Raw genomic sequence first — 17509 nt, 5'->3', positions numbered from 1 at the left:
AAGGCTGGATTAGGGATGACAAATATCTGACACGTGTCCTTCACTCCTACACTCTCAGACATAATTTATGAATCTTAACCAAACTTTAGAATGCTTTCAACATATTAATCCCTCAACCACTAACAACCCAATCTGCATTGACCAAAAAACAAAAAAAACAAAAAACCAAACGGTCACCTTTTGCCTAAATCAACTTCTTGTAAAGTATCTTTGATCAAGGGGAGCCTGAGAAAGTACAAGGGAAGGGAAAAGCCACTCTCCTACAGATTGGTCAAAGGTTGCTGGGTAATTGCCATATTCCAAGCGTCTAAGCGAAATCAAAGAGACAGCCACGAAGTTCTCTCCCAAGACTGTCCAGAAGATAAATGACATCAAGAGTATGTCCTAAAGCACTTGAAACTTTGAGGAGAAACCAGAGAGAATCATCACAGTGTCTGCATTCTCCTAAAACCGTTTCTAACCCACCCAAGGTAGACTGATGACAAGCTTAGTCTCTTTTCCTTGACCAAAGGACTCTCCCTTGGCCCAACATTTTTCTCTTACTCATGTTAATCTCATTCACAGAATTCTGATTTTTTAAATGGCAGCTGAGTCATATTTTGCTTAGATCCTTCTAACCAATTCATCTGTCAGGAAGCCAACACATTTTAGAGAGGCCATGCATCGACAGCATTTGAAAAAATAAATATAAAAACTGAACAATAATGTCCCCTATAACTAATGACTGAATTTGTGCTAATCCCCAACCGTTTAACTTTGCACTTGAAGGGTGATCCTTAAATTAGCATCATTAGTGCCACCTTGTGCTTGTTAGAAATGCAGACTCTCAGGTCTCCAGAAGCCAGCTGCATTAGAACCTGCATTTACAACGTCCTCGAGGGATTCTGATGCACATTAAGTCTGAGAAGCACCCAACTAGAACAGAGACCATTTTGTGTCAAATACCTAATTGTTCTGTCTCCAAAGCTTACCTTCGTGCAGCACACTTTGCTAACTGGTTTGTTACCCAGCCATGGAGACTAAACGTGCGAATTCGAAAGTAAATCTACAGCAGGAAATTAGTATTAGTAACAAGAGAAAAAGAACAAGAGGATGAGAAGAAAAAGCAGTGAAGACACAAAGAGGCACACATACACAGGACTTCATTATCTGACAGTACTGTAACTTCTGAGCATCCTAATTTGGGTGAAGTACCCTACAATACATCATCATCAGAACAAATATGCATGATTTCTTTCTTTCTTTCTTTCTTTTTTAAGATTTTATTTATTTATTTGACAGAGACAGAGCACAAGCAGGGGGAGCAGCAGGCAGAGGGAGAGGGAGAAATTCTCAATCCCAGGACCCTGAGATCGTGACCTGAGCCGTAGGCCGATGCCTAACCGACTGAGCCACCAGGTGTCCCAGATGATTTAAATCAAGTTTGTCTATGGTCAGCCGCATCTTTAAGAAGCTTAGAAAGTTACTTGCAAAATCAAAAGGAAAGTCATTAGTTAAAACTCCAATCATTTGAAACATGTTAAATGTGTGCTAAATGAATTTTCTAGAAATCTAACGTTGGCCACTTTATTCTGGGATAGCCAAGACCTTACTATACACACACACACACACACACACACACCCCAAATGAGTAAGTAAAAATTTTATTTTAATGACCTGAAAAGTTTTAAATAATCTAAGTGGAAATAAGGAAGAAAAATAGGGGGAAGAAAAGCAAAAAAAAGACTGTCCTCTGCTTTTGTCACTCCATGCTGATCTAAATTTATGAAAGAGGATGATAATCATAATTCTGAAATAGCGCCACACTACAGACCCTCAGTGGATGTTTCTCTGTGTTCTAAGGCTCCTTCTCATTTGAGCATTAGGAGGGATCGCATGCTCAGCAGACACCAGCCACGGTGGATCCACAGGTCTTTAAAATGAGTTTCAAGGCCTCTGTTCTATGTGACTTTGGTGCCAGCTCTGCAAGCCTGTGCTGAAGTCTCAGAGATGGGACGCCCACGCATAGTCCTGCCACACAGAAGCATGGCCTCTGCCATCGCAATCTCCTTGGATTGCTGGTCACCCTTTGAAAGTGGGCCTTTGCAAGCAGGGCACCAGCTCTATTCTCATTTCTATGCTATTCTCCGGAGGCACAAAGGCAAAGGAGGCATGACTTGCCTTCAAGACACAGTGAACACCTACAATAGAGCATGTTTAAGGTAGTCTGGGAACACTGAAGAGGCAATATAAATTACCCTTCCTGGGGTGTGGGAAAGAGGTGGGTCAGGGATTACATGACTCTGCCATCCTTTTTTTTTTTGTAATCAACATACAATATCCTATTAGTTTCAGGTATACATCATAGTGATTTAACATTTTTATACATTATGAAGAGATCCTCATGATAAGTCTAGTCACCATCTGTCACCACACAAAGTTTTTACAAAGTTATTGAATATATTCCCAATGCTATCCATTCCATCCGTACGACATATTTATTTTATAATTGAAAGTTTGTACCTTTTAATACCCTTCAGCTATCTTGAAACCAAACATTACACTCTGGTGTGGGAGAGTAATTCAGTCAATATATGCTCTCAAAAGCTTCTCTCCAAGTAAGTATTTAGTTTTTCTTTCTCCTAAGGAAAAAAAAAAAGAAAGAAAGAAAACAAAGGTAATAAGAAACAGAAACTTAATTTTCAATTAAACCAAAAGATGCCTGTAAGTCCAAACAACAGGATATAAAGTTTGAAAGCTGGTAAAGGATATATCAGCCAGAGTCCAACAGAAATTGGATAGATCACACAAATAGGGCTACTAAGTTTTTTAAGGAGTAATTTACAAAGGTGTCTACCAAGTTAAGGAAAGACATTGAATACAAAATCAACTCAAAATAGATCATAGAGAAAGCCTAAAGCTACAGCAGAAAATCTACCAAAGAAAACATACGAAAACATCTTTGTGACCTTGAGTTAAGCAGATTTCTTAAACACAAAATGCACAATAAAAGAAAAACTGACAAACGGAACTTAATAAAAAATTCCTTCAAAATTCAGATTTTATACTCCACTCCCAGAAATTCTGATTTTACAGCTCTATGGTGAGGCACAAACATCCTCATTTAGAGAAATCTTCAGGTAGTTCTGATGTACGTGGGCCCCAGAACATGCTTCCTTTCCTTAGTCTCGTGTTTCTCAGGGATGGACAAGCCAATCCGTCCCCAACCCCTGCCGAGAAGCTTCCAGCTGGATGACCTTCAACACAATTTGCTTTACATCTCTGAACCTTAGTTTTACCATCTTCATAATAAAAATAGTAAAACCTAACTTAAAGAAGTTGGGAAGGATTAAATAGAATAAATTAAAGTGCTTGGGATAACGTGTGGCCCACAACAAATGCTCAGAGTACTATTTCCAGCCCATTCTTTCTTTCCCAGGTGGCTAGGCATGCCATACACTATATCTTTTGCTATTCTACCGTTTTTGTAATACTTGTGTGACTGTATTTTTAATCCATAGGTTTATGACCGATGTCCCTGAGTTGCCACCTCCCTGAAGGCGCAAATCTGATTTGTGTGTGTCCTCCGTATCACAGAATGCACATTACGATCACTTATCTTAACTCATTAATTATGAAAATGCTAATAAAAACTGCCCATCCATCCATCTGCCCCAGCAGACTGCCTGAAGTCCCTCCATTACCAATTAGTTCCTCGAATTAAGTCAGAGTTCAGTGCAAATGGGCAATTACCCACGGGTGGGTATTTTCAAACTTTCTATCTAATGAAGGGGTCCTTGGTCCTCAATTGCTGAGTTCTTCCTCATGAAGCTGGAGGTCCAGATCAGGGAAACCTTGAGGAGGCAGAAGGGAACAAGAGATGAGGTGCATAGATTAAAGAAGGGGAAAAGAGGTCAAAGCCTAGATCCAGTGAGGGGAAGTTAAGTCATAAAGAGGAGTTGGGTACCTGAGAGCCAATTTGAGAAAGAGAATAATACAGTCCCTGTGGCCATCCCAGGACAACACAGAGTCCTGAGAAGAGATGGAGCTAATGGTGGGTGTAGTAGAAAGGGGAGGGGGAGGCCATGGGAAATCCACTATGCTGCAGAGACGCCCTTCCATTTGCCCACTCCCATAACAGCCACTCAGGTGGCTCCGGGTCCTCACAGGCTCTGAGCAACAGCTCCATACAGGTATTCCCATGGTGCCTCCTCCTGCCCAGGCAAAAAGGGCATCTGCATAGAAATTTGGAAACTTCCATCCTAGCACCACATGAGAAGAGCCAACCATTGGGACATCTAGTTCCGTCTGTGGTCAGTGCTCATGTCAGCATGAGTCCTTCTTCACGCTCTCTGAGCTCAGAAGCCAGGGTGTGGGAAAATGCAGAGGCTGTGTTCTAGCGGAAGAAAAGTGAATTGTGGTATTTTCCAGAAAATTCAGCTAGGGCCTTGAGGCCCGTAGGTACCAGCTGGGTCACATAAGTGGCATTCCCCCACTCCACAGCCTCGCCATATGCTCATCCTCCTCTTCACAGCCCCAGTGAAGGATGGTATTGAGCAGAAAGGATGAGGTCTTTGTTCAGGCTTTTGCAGGAGCCAGATTTCTGTGAAGAGGAAATGCAAATCCTTCTACATCTGAAAGTCAGCCTCTCTAGCGGCTTCTCCTACTCAATGCCAGCCCCTGATTCCACTGCTCTTTTGACCCCTGCCAATGGCTATAACTGTCTACGCGAAGGCTGAAGGGCAGGGCAGCTCATCCCAGGGGAGGTCCATGGGGTATTGCAGGAGAGGTCACTGCTGGTCCCCGAACATAATCCAATTCTCTATTCTTTATTATATTTGCATGTAGAAGATATTGTTGCTTAATATTAACACTCTATGAAGGATATCTGCTTGCTGCTAGGGGATGGAAAGCTGAATAAGCATAGTCCCTGCCCATATTCCAAGTACAGATTTTTAGGGAGGTTAATAAATATAATTTACTGACCAAGTGCTAGGCATCTTGTTATAATTTTAAATCTTTCATACATATAAAGATATACACATATATATGAATATATGTACTTATATATTTATTCAAATTTCTTTTTTACATATACGAATATGTATCATTTCTATATGAATATATTCTATACTTATATACATCTTATTAATAACAGATGCATTTATGTATCTTCATATATATAAAGCATATATTTGTGTTTTGGAAATAACAATGGCATTTTTTCCTAATCATTAAAATAATAAAGGAGTAATGAAGGGTACAGGATTTAAAATCAAGCTGCCTTTGACCTTGGGCCAGTCACTTGTTTGTTAAAAGAAAGAGGCAAGCAATTCCTAACAGGCACAGAGAAGGAAATGAGAATAAGCCCAACACCCAGAATTAAAACAATTAATATCCTGCTAAATATGATTCCTGGGTATTTTCTATACAATTCTTTCTCTACACGCAGTCATGTACTCTGTTTTTACAAAATGACATATTCTACTTACTGTTCATATCTGACTTTTCTCCCCAACATGGAGTAGACATTTTTATGAGTCAGGGCACGGAGAACCCTACTGTCTTTGTAATGGCTTCCCAGTAGCTCACAGTTTGCAAATTGTCTCCTCTCCTCTATTTCTTTTTCTAACAGAGTTGGCACATGTGGAAAAAACACTACCAGATAACAGTTGTGACAATGCACATTCCTTTCACATTTCTGACTTTAATGTGAGTTTTTCCATGAGGCATGAGGCTAGCCATGGATTTTAAAAACATATTTAATGCTATAAGCTTTCCAGTTATTGATATTTTATTGAGTTTTCATATCAGGAATGGGTGTTAATTTTTATCAAATGCTTGTTCAGCATCTATCAAGATGATCAGCTATACTTTTCTTTACTGCTAACAACTTGAATTATATTGATTTCCTAACATCAAATAATTAATGCAGTCCCTAAAACAAACCTTACGTACCTTGTCTTGGTGATATTTCTCTTAACATACTGCTGGATTCTATTTACTATAATGATTACAGATGCCCAAATCCCAAATAAGATAGCTCATATATATATATATATATATATATATATTAATGTATATAATATATAGCTATTATACATATTATATATATATATATAAAATACAAGCACAAGCAGTGCACAAAAGGATTATGAAATATATTTTATATTCTTTTTGTGTACTCCTTACACTTATATTAGAGTTAATGCTGTTTTTTATAAAAATAATTGGAAATATTTTGTTCTATCTTTATGCTTAAAAGGCTAGGTAGATTTGTCCCCTGAAGGTTAAAAGTATTTGCAAGGAAAATAATCCTTTGACAAATGTTTCCATTTTCAACTCTAGATACTATTGTACTTTGGTTTTCTACCTCCCTTAGGGCATTTCTGGCCATTTACATCTTTTCCCAATTGGGGGTGAATAGTCCCAAAGCCCCGAGTCTCTTCAGCTGTTTGCTGAAGTCCATGCATTTTCCTCCACTGGCCACCTTTGTCAAGTAGTGGTTTTAGTTCTCTGTGAAAATGGCTTTCCCACCTTTCCTACTATTTGCTGAAGCCTCTGGCTTGAGGAGTCATGCCCCCTGCAACATCAGATGGAAATCAGGTAGCTACTGAGAAGCTGAATCAAAAAACAAAATGAAGTGTATGGTGAGGTGTGACCTTGAGCTATGACCTCTGTCCCCAGTCATAGTACAGGAAGAAGACTAGGCATTGCTTGCCTCCCCTGCCTTCCCAGGACTCCAGTCCTCAGTTCTTTTAATTCTAGCAATCTATTTTGTGTCAGTGAATGCCACCTTAGAAGAACATATCTGTGACCTCCATTTTGCTGAGGAAACGGAACGTGAGAGATTTCTTAGCCAAGCTGAGCTCACATCGGTAGCCAGCGGTGCAGATCTCGGACTTGAACCCAAGGCTGTCAGCCTCCACAGTCTATGGGCCTTCCAGCACTCTCACCAGCATATTTAGGGGCTGAGCTCCAGTGATTCTTAAAGCCCTACTGCTAGGACTCCCACAGGGTTGGGGACATGACACTAAGTGACAGTTCAGTTTCTATCACTTGCAACCAAAACAAGCCCAACTAAAAAAGCTGCTCATGTGTATTTGCCCATCCCTACTTGATTATAAATTCCTTTAACGGTGCACTGTGCTTTCTTTGTAGAGCCTGCCTAGCACAAGGACTCCCATAAAGATACAACCAGGAAGATCAAGCTCCAAGTAAGTCGGCCATCATTAGATTGATTCTGGGTTCTAACTATAAATCATAGTAAAACTAACTTAAAATGTATACCATAATTAAATATTAATAAATACAATACGTAAATGGGGACAAACAGAAAGCCAGAGGGGCTGAATCTTAGCATTCTACACATATGTACTATGTGGTGGATCCTGGCTAGTTTGGTCACCTTTTTTGGGTTTTAATTTCCACAGCAGTAATATAAATCACTAGACTTATGTGGTAGGAAATGTATGCGAATCCTCAAAGATTAAGAAATGCTGGAGGCAAGGGGTTCTGGTTCAGTGTGGTGACGCAAGAAGGCTCTGAACACACCTCCTCCACAGAACACGCCGAATTACACCTATTCACAGAACAAGCCTTCCTGAAGAAGAGCTGAGGGCTGACCGGACAGCTGCTGAACAACCCCAGATAGAACAGCAGGACAGCAAGAGAGATGGAAGCCCCATACTGTTCCGGCACGTGGTGTCACGAGCACTGCGTGTTACGTACAACTGATGAATCACTGAACTCTGAAAATAATAACACATTATATGTTAATTAATTAAATGTGAATAAAATAAAATTTAATTAAAAAAAGAGAGAGAGATAGAGACATGGTTAACAAAGGGGAGGGGGAGTACTGAGGGACCGGCAACAGATTCCTTTGTCCTTGGGCACAGAAAAAAGAAAAAAAAGCTGCAGTAACTNGTATTTAGGTGATTCTTAAAGCCCTACTGCTAGGACTCCCACAGGGTTGGGGACATGACACTAAGTGACAGTTCAGTTTCTATCACTTGCAACCAAAACGAGCCCAACTAAAAAAGCTGCTCATGTGTATTTGCCCATCCCTACTTGATTATAAATTCCTTTAACGGTGCACTGTGCTTTCTTTGTAGAGCCTGCCTAGCACAAGGACTCCCATAAAGATACAACCAGGAAGATCAAGCTCCAAGTAAGTCGGCCATCATTAGATTGATTCTGGGTTCTAACTATAAATCATAGTAAAACTAACTTAAAATGTATACCATAATTAAATATTAATAAATACAATACGTAAATGGGGACAAACAGAAAGCCAGAGGGGCTGAATCTTAGCATTCTACACATATGTACTATGTGGTGGATCCTGGCTAGTTTGGTCACCTTTTTTGGGTTTTAATTTCCACAGCAGTAATATAAATCACTAGACTTATGTGGTAGGAAATGTATGCGAATCCTCAAAGATTAAGAAATGCTGGAGGCAAGGGGTTCTGGTTCAGTGTGGTGACGCAAGAAGGCTCTGAACACACCTCCTCCACAGAACACGCCAAATTACACCTATTCACAGAACAAGCCTTCCTGAAGAAGAGCTGAGGGCTGACCGGACAGCTGCTGAACAACCCCAGATAGAACAGCAGGACAGCAAGAGAGATGGAAGCCCCATACTGTTCCGGCACGTGGTGTCACGAGCACTGCGTGTTACGTACAACTGATGAATCACTGAACTCTGAAAATAATAACACATTATATGTTAATTAATTAAATGTGAATAAAATAAAATTTAATTAAAAAAAGAGAGAGAGATAGAGACATGGTTAACAAAGGGGAGGGGGAGTACTGAGGGACCGGCAACAGATTCCTTTGTCCTTGGGCACAGAAAAAAGAAAAAAAAGCTGCAGTAACTAATGAATCATCGAACTTTACATCAAAAATAAATAAATAAATAAACACACACACACACACACACACACACACACACACACACACACAATAAAATAAAAGAACCACCAGCATATAAAAGAGACAACACTAGAAGTCTGTCAAGTGGTAGAGGAGCCATGGGAAAGCTCTCCAGGTCAGAGGGACTGAAGAATAACATAGCCAATGTTCCCAACCCTCCCTTAAAGATCTAGACTGGAGCAGGGTCCAGGTAACAGGGTCCGTAACAGGTGGGCTCGGTTGTCACAGGAAGCTTGCGACTCAGTGAGCTGGGGCTCCACAGCCCATACCAGCTGCCCTATAGTGCTAGGGCACAGAAAACCTGTCGTGGTNCTATCACTTGCAACCAAAACAAGCCCAACTAAAAAAGCTGCTCATGTGTATTTGCCCATCCCTACTTGATTATAAATTCCTTTAACGGTGCACTGTGCTTTCTTTGTAGAGCCTGCCTAGCACAAGGACTCCCATAAAGATACAACCAGGAAGATCAAGCTCCAAGTAAGTCGGCCATCATTAGATTGATTCTGGGTTCTAACTATAAATCATAGTAAAACTAACTTAAAATGTATACCATAATTAAATATTAATAAATACAATACGTAAATGGAGACAAACAGAAAGCCAGAGGGGCTGAATCTTAGCATTCTACACATATGTACTATGTGGTGGATCCTGGCTAGTTTGGTCACCTTTTTTGGGTTTTAATTTCCACAGCAGTAATATAAATCACTAGACTTATGTGGTAGGAAATGTATGCGAATCCTCAAAGATTAAGAAATGCTGGAGGCAAGGGGTTCTGGTTCAGTGTGGTGACGCAAGAAGGCTCTGAACACACCTCCTCCACAGAACACGCCGAATTACACCTATTCACAGAACAAGCCTTCCTGAAGAAGAGCTGAGGGCTGACCGGACAGCTGCTGAACAACCCCAGATAGAACAGCAGGACAGCAAGAGAGATGGAAGCCCCATACTGTTCCGGCACGTGGTGTCACGAGCACTGCGTGTTACGTACAACTGATGAATCACTGAACTCTGAAAATAATAACACATTATATGTTAATTAATTAAATGTGAATAAAATAAAATTTAATTAAAAAAAGAGAGAGAGATAGAGACATGGTTAACAAAGGGGAGGGGGAGTACTGAGGGACCGGCAACAGATTCCTTTGTCCTTGGGCACAGAAAAAAGAAAAAAAAGCTGCAGTAACTAATGAATCATCGAACTTTACATCAAAAATAAATAAATAAATAAACACACACACACACACACACACAAAATAAAATAAAAGAACCACCAGCATATAAAAGAGACAACACTAGAAGTCTGTCAAGTGGTAGAGGAGCCATGGGAAAGCTCTCCAGGTCAGAGGGACTGAAGAATAACATAGCCAATGTTCCCAACCCTCCCTTAAAGATCTAGACTGGAGCAGGGTCCAGGTAACAGGGTCCGTAACAGGTGGGCTCGGTTGTCACAGGAAGCTTGCGACTCAGTGAGCTGGGGCTCCACAGCCCATACCAGCTGCCCTATAGTGCTAGGGCACAGAAAACCTGTCGTGGTTGCATGTGTGTGTGTTATTTTTTACTGTTTTATTCTATTTTTACTTTTTTATTTTTTTTAAGAGTCATTTATTTATTTTAGAGAGAGAGCACGCACACATGCAAGAGCGGGGAGTGGAGGAGAGGCAGAGAGAAAGAGGGAGAGAGAGAATCCTCAGACTCCCCGCTGAGTGTGAAGCCTGGCAGGGCTCAATCTCAGGACCCTGAGATCATGACCCAAGCCTAAATCAAGAGTTGGGCACTTAACTGACTGAGCTCTTTATTTTTACTTTTTAAAATTTGTCTTTTCTTTTTTAGGTTTTGTTCTTATCTTTCTTGTTCTCTTTTTTCTTTTCTCCCTTTTTCTTCCCCTTTGTTCTTTTCTTTTTTCCTTTTTACTTTCACTGTGATCAGATGGGATTTATTACTGGGGATGCAAAGATGGTCCAACATTTGCAAATCAATCAACGTCATACACCACATCGACAAAACAGAGGATAAAAATCTTATGATCATCTCAATGCAGAGAAAGCATTTGACAAGATTCAACATCCATTCATGATAAAAACTCTCAACAAAATGGGATTAGAGGGTATATTCCTCAACATAATAGAGTCCATATATGAAAAACCCACAGCTAACGTTATACTTAATGGTGAAAAAGTGAGTGAAAAATAGACACATAGATCAATAGATCGGGTAAAGACCCCAGAAATAAACCCACATTTATATGGTCAATTAATGTATGACAAAGGAGGCAGGAATATGCAATGGAAAAAAGACAGTCTAGTCAACAAATGGTGCTGGGAAAACTGGACAGCTATATGAAAAAGAATGAAACTGGACAACTTTCTTACACCATAAACAAAAATAAACTCAGAATGGATTAAAGACCTAAATGTGAGACCTGAAACCATCAAAACCCTAGAAGAGAACACAGGTGATAATTTCTCTGAGATCAGCCATAGCAACATTTTTCTAGATATGTCTCCTAAGGCAAGGGAAACAAAAGCAAAATAAACTATTGGGACTACATTGAAATAAAAAACTTTTCCACAGCAAAGGAAATCATCAACAAAACAAAAAGACAACCTACTGAATGGGAGAAGATATTTGCAAATGATTGATCCAATAAGGGGTTAATATCTAAAATATATAAAGAACTCATACAACTCAACACCAAAAAACCAAACAATCCATTCAGAATAGGCAGAGGAGCTGGGTAGACATTTTACCAAAGAAGACACACAGACGGCCAACACACACAGGAAAAGATGCTCAGCATCACTAATCAGGGAAATGCAAATCAAAACCATAATGACATATCACCTCACACCTCTCAGAATGGCTAAAATCAAGAAGACAAGAAACAAAAAGTGTTGGCAAGAATGTGGAGGGAAAGGAACCCTTGTGCACAGTTGTTGGGCATGTAAACTGGTGCAGCCACTGTAGAAAACAGTATAGAGTTTCCTCAAAAAATTAAAAACAGAAATACCATATGATCCAATAATTCCACTATTAGTTATTTACCCAGGGAAAACAAAAACACTAACTCCAAAAGATATATGCACCCCTATGTTTTTTGCAGAATTATTTACGATGCCCAAGCCATGGAAGCAAGTGTCCATCAACAGACAAATGGGTAAGGAAAATATGGGATATACACACAATGGTATAATTACGCAGCCATTAAAAAAAAAGTATGCTATTGTGTCATTTGAGACAACATGGATGGAGCTAGAGGGTATTATGTTACATGAAATAAGACTGAGAAAGAGGGGCACCTGGGCGGCACAGCGGTTAAGCGTCTGCCTTCGGCTCAGGGCGTGATCCCGGCATTATGGGATCGAGCCCCACATCAGGCTCCTCGGCTATGAGCCTGCTTCTTCCTCTCCCACTCCTCCTGCTTGTGTTCGCTCTCTCGCTGGCTGTCTCTATCTCTGCCGAATAAATAAATAAAATCTTTAAAAAAAAAGACTGAGAAAGAAAAATACCATACGATTCCATTCATAAATGGAATCTAAAAAAGTGAATAAAAAAACCAAAAAGCATAATCAGAACTATAAATTCAGAGAACGAAGTGTTGATTGCCAGAGGGGAGAGAGTGAGGGGGATGGGCAAAATGGGTGAAGGGGAGAGGGAGATACGGGCCTCCAGTTACGGAATGAGTAGGTCACTGGAATAAAAAGTGGAACATAAGGAATTCAGTCAATGATATTGTGACAGCGATGTAATGGGGCAGATGGTGGCTACACTTGTGGAGAACATGGCATAATATATAAACTTGCCAAATCACTAAGTGGTACACCTGAAACTAATGTAACATTGTGTGTCAACTACACTCAAACAAAAAACAAAACACGTGCTGGATGCAACCCAAAGTAACAAAATAAAGTTTTTCTACAAGTGGACCCCAAATCTCAGACTCCCTTGAAGACAGCAAGAACTTGGTAAGAAACCGATTGCCACCATTTCTTGGATGAGAAATCTGACCGTGGGCAAGTTTCTCTACTAAGGTGTTCTCTCTGAAAGAACACAAGTCATATCTTAAAAATTCCTGAGGTCCACAGTGTAACAGAACCTAAAGCCTCCGGAAAACTCTCCCCACCCCCGCTTTCTCCTTTTTTCACTCATCTGGATGGGTCTACAAAGCTAATGAGTGTGCGAAATCAGTGCTGAGGGAACACTGGCATTGTACTAGGGTTTTCTCTTCCACTGTGCGGATATTTTCATGTTTAGAGTTCTCTGTCTTCTCTGTTTAGAAAGGAAAAATTTGTCATCCAGAGGCATGCTGCAGTTTTTGCAGATCTCATTTTGCTGACCTTGCTAAGCACCGTCATTTCCTTTAATGATATTATTCATAACAAGAATTGCCTCTAAAATGGCAAAATGCCCTATTTTTCCCTAACACAGTAACAGCAGCTTTAGTGAATGTATACCCACCTCCAAACAATGGCAGGAGACCCTTCCCCACCTCCCGCAGAATCACTTGGAGGCTATTTAATACCATGGGCTCACTGTTAACTAGAAATGTCCAAAAGAATCATCTCACAGTGCTGTTTATTGGATTTACTCATTAAAAACATGTAAGATCCACTTAGAAATTGAACAGCTGTTTCTACTTCTTATCTTCAAGTTCGAAAAAAAAATTATTTCCTTGCAACTAGAGCTGAGCTTCACTCATCACCTGATGTGCTGGAAATTAATTATGCAGCAAAGATTTTGCTGCATCAGAGCTTTCTACAATCCTAAGACATAAATGTTGTCTATAACTTTATAAAAGGAAAAGATTATATGATGAGCTCAGCTTTATTTCACCAATATCTGCAATGGAAGAAAATAAAAAGCACCTTTTCTTGAAAAACAGCTCATCTCCAGGGCCTCACACAGTACTCTCTATGCCCAGAATAATAAAGGCAATGTTGCTGGGGAAATCAGAAGGATGCCCTTGTATTTTTCTGGGGGAAAAAAAAAAAAGACCACTACTGGACATAGCTCCCAAGCTTCAAAAGAAGTCAAAATGTGAGTCTAGCCATTTAGTGGGATTTTAAGGGAAACAATATTTTCTCCATATCCCTGCCCCCACTCCTGCCATTTCCCAACTCAATGCCCATCTTCTGAGTGATAGGAAATCCAGTCCACCTCATCACCATCTATGGTCTTCCTCCTACAGAAATAACCCAGCAACGGAGAGCCTTCTGGGCCTAGATGCCAGGTCCTTTGTCTGTGTGAACTGAATCCCCATCACAGGTCTACTGCACAGGTAAGGAAAATGAAATTAACTGTCTCAGCTCCTTACCTGAACTACTCAAGCATTAGAAATAAAAATAATTAGAAAAAAAAAAAAGGCAGCCCCTAACATCCGGGAACGAACAGCTGAACCTTACTGATATTACAAATGGATCTGATGCTTACTGCCAAATCATATTGTTCTCCTGTTGGTCATAATCTCACAGGATATACATGTAGACCTGTCATTGCACACAGCAAACACCAAATGTCCCTCCCCCCTTCGCTAAATGAGTGACTGCTACTCCGGTATCAATTACAAGGTTATCCTCTCTAGTCTGCCCTCATTATAGATCAGATTTATTAATCAATTATAGAATAACTGCATCAAGAGAGAAACTGCACTTCCTTAGACACTTTCCAAATGGACCCATCTAAATCCAAAGGCCTGTAAGAGTTCTTTCCAATACCCTCTTTTTAAGATACCCCATGATTATCCACTGTGTGTGTTCTCCCACTGTTGCAGTAAGGAATTGACTACTTTCTCAACTACAAGTGTGCACCTGTGGTCTGAAGCCCCTGGTCTCCAGCCACTCTGCAACGTCTTCACTTGTCCTCTGAACTAGCCTAAGCTTCTCTTCTTCTCATCTCTAAAACAGGAATGATCAAAATATCTTAATTCCTGGGGTGGCTGTAAAGATTAAATGAAATGATGAGCTTACTGAATGCCGGCTCCACTTACTCCCATTCCCACCATAATCCTAATGACTACCATTTTAACACAATCACCCTTTATTGCCTCCTGGAGACCTTTTCTGAGATCCCAATTTCAAAGAAGTCTCTCCTTCTAAACCTCACGTATTAAGCTCCTGCTGCATGCAAAACACTTTTCCCTACCTCTCAGAATTCCTTTCTGCTGAAAATTTCAAAAAAATTTCAGAAAGTAGGAAGCTTTTGCTCACTATTAAAAATTCTTTACATGTTGTCTTGTATATGGTTTCTATTTTTTTACTTCTATTTTTATCCTCTTTATCTCAAATAGGGTGGTTTCTGCCTTTAAGGCACTTACCATATCCTGGAGTTGTAACCCCCATAGCTCTTGGCACATACTAAATGATCGATAAAACATGTATTCATTGAAACAAAAGGCAAGTATAGACAGAAATGTGTCACTGAAAGTGTAAAAGAACTACCTTTTTTTTTTAGATAGTACAACGTGTGTAGGGGGAGGGGCAGAGGGCGAGAGAGAATCCCAAGTAGGTTCCATGCCCAGCACAGAGCCTGACCCTGAGTCTCAATCTCATGACCTTCGGCTGAAACCAAGAGCCGGACACTTAACAGACTGAGCAAAGCAGGCACCCCCCACTTTTATTCTTTTTAAGTAAACTCCACCCTGCACATAGGGCTTGAACTCATGACCCGGAGATCAAGAGTGGCAAGCTCTACTGACTGAGCCAGCCAGGTGCCCCTAAAGGGGCTGGCTTTTTTAAAACTACAGGCTCTGAAGCCTGGGGACAGGTAGGAATATGCAGGTTTTCTTTGGCTTATGCCCCCCCTTAACTGTTTCCCTCCTCTCGGGGTTCCTGGTTTTCGTATTCTTCAGGCTAACAAGATCACGTTGCTTTAAGGTTTTTTTCCCATCAAGTTAGGAAAGAGTCTTACAAAAAGAGAACATTTCATAGTGTTCCCTTTCAGGAATTTTTTTAATACTCTTTTCCTTTCCCACTCTACCACCAAACATATTTTTCTTGGCCCCAGATAGCATAAATTTCTATTGGTAATGAGAAAGTTTCTTTCTGATCACTCCTTTTTAGTTCATAAACATCTTTCAGGGTTTGGGTTTTTTTTTTTAATGATGGGGTTGGGGGGAGCAGCGTTCAGTACAACATGAATGTTTAATTTGTTCTATGTAGCAAGCACTCCTTTGATGTCCTGAGCCTGCCGCATTAGATTTTCAGTATTTCTTAGAAGATAGGGGTAGAGAGACCCCTTTCCCACTAGTTAATATATCATTTTCTTTGAAAATTACTTGGCTTACCTGCTAGGGAAATAATATCTTCTTTAAACCTAAAGACCAACACTCCCCCCCTTAGACCCTAACTGTGAAATTCTGTCACAACTGGGGGGTCCCAAGGTACGTGCTTAGGCAAAGATGTCTCCCTGTGCCACCCCCCCCTTCTACTCCCCAACTGTTTGCATTTCTTCCTCACTCAGTTGCAAGTATCAGAGGCTGGGAGGATGGTGTCCATGTCACCATGTGTCCTGCGGCTACTTGCGTGATGCATTCCCTCAGTATCCGTGTGTCTGAGAGACCCTCAGGTTATCAGTTCCAGTGAGCAAAGCCAGATGCAGTTACGTATACAGCATGTTTCCACTTACGTCAACTCTCACAACCCAAATTCCTATATATGTGTGTGAATGTTTGTGTATGATTGTTGAAACATGAGAAGAGTATAGATAGGTATATGATAAACTGTATTGGTTTAGCCCCAGGGGCAAGGGACATGAGAGGAGAAGGGGTGACAGGGTAAAAATTATTATATTTTATTTATATATTTTTGGAAATTTTTTCACTTCATGAAAGAAAGCATATGATTTTTTAGAATAAAAAACAAAAAAATGTAATAAAAGCTCAAAAATATCTTTTAGTCCTTTCTGACTCTTGAAGTTGTCCCTGCAGTGCTCAAAAACTCCTTCTGGCAAGAGTAAGAAATAGAAATCTTAGAAGACCACAGCATGATGAAGAAAAGGGCCCTGGGCTTCAAGTGAGAACATTTGGGTATAAGGAAATCTGAAGTTAGCAAAATAGATTACTGGGTGTCTCCAAACGAAAATTATGCATTGTTTTGCTCACCTGCCTCAGGAGGGTCTGATTCTCATCTTTCATTGCCTTTGAGCAACTTTACAACTCTGTGAGTTTTAGATAATTGAGAGCAATGCAAAAGAATTTTTTTCTACAGACAGGCAATTGGGTTTTTATCTGGTAGAGAAATAAGTCTCATTCCCCCGCCCCCACATTTTCCTGCTATCAATATATCTGTTCTTGGGATTTTTCTTTGAACTCCTTATAAAATCTTACCAGTTTCCTCATTCACAATGATTTAAAAAAATGTTTATTTTATATCTGAATGAGAGTCATCATAATTTTACTTCATTTTTTTTTCAATTAGCCCTTAACTTGGGATTGAATCTCATGGTGACTGGGGCCAGAGCTGCCAACTCCTTCATTTCCCTGTCCCCATCCAACCATCTTATTACCCTTCTGTCTGTTACCTTCTATCTCTCTCTTGCTCATATCCCTCTGTCCACATGGAATCAGAAGGTTTCAATTGTCATGGTGCTCACT

Source organism: Ailuropoda melanoleuca, chromosome 6 (assembly GCF_002007445.2).
Source record: "Ailuropoda melanoleuca isolate Jingjing chromosome 6, ASM200744v2, whole genome shotgun sequence".
Classification (NCBI taxonomy): domain Eukaryota; kingdom Metazoa; phylum Chordata; class Mammalia; order Carnivora; family Ursidae; genus Ailuropoda; species Ailuropoda melanoleuca.
This window is presented reverse-complemented; position numbering follows the sequence as displayed.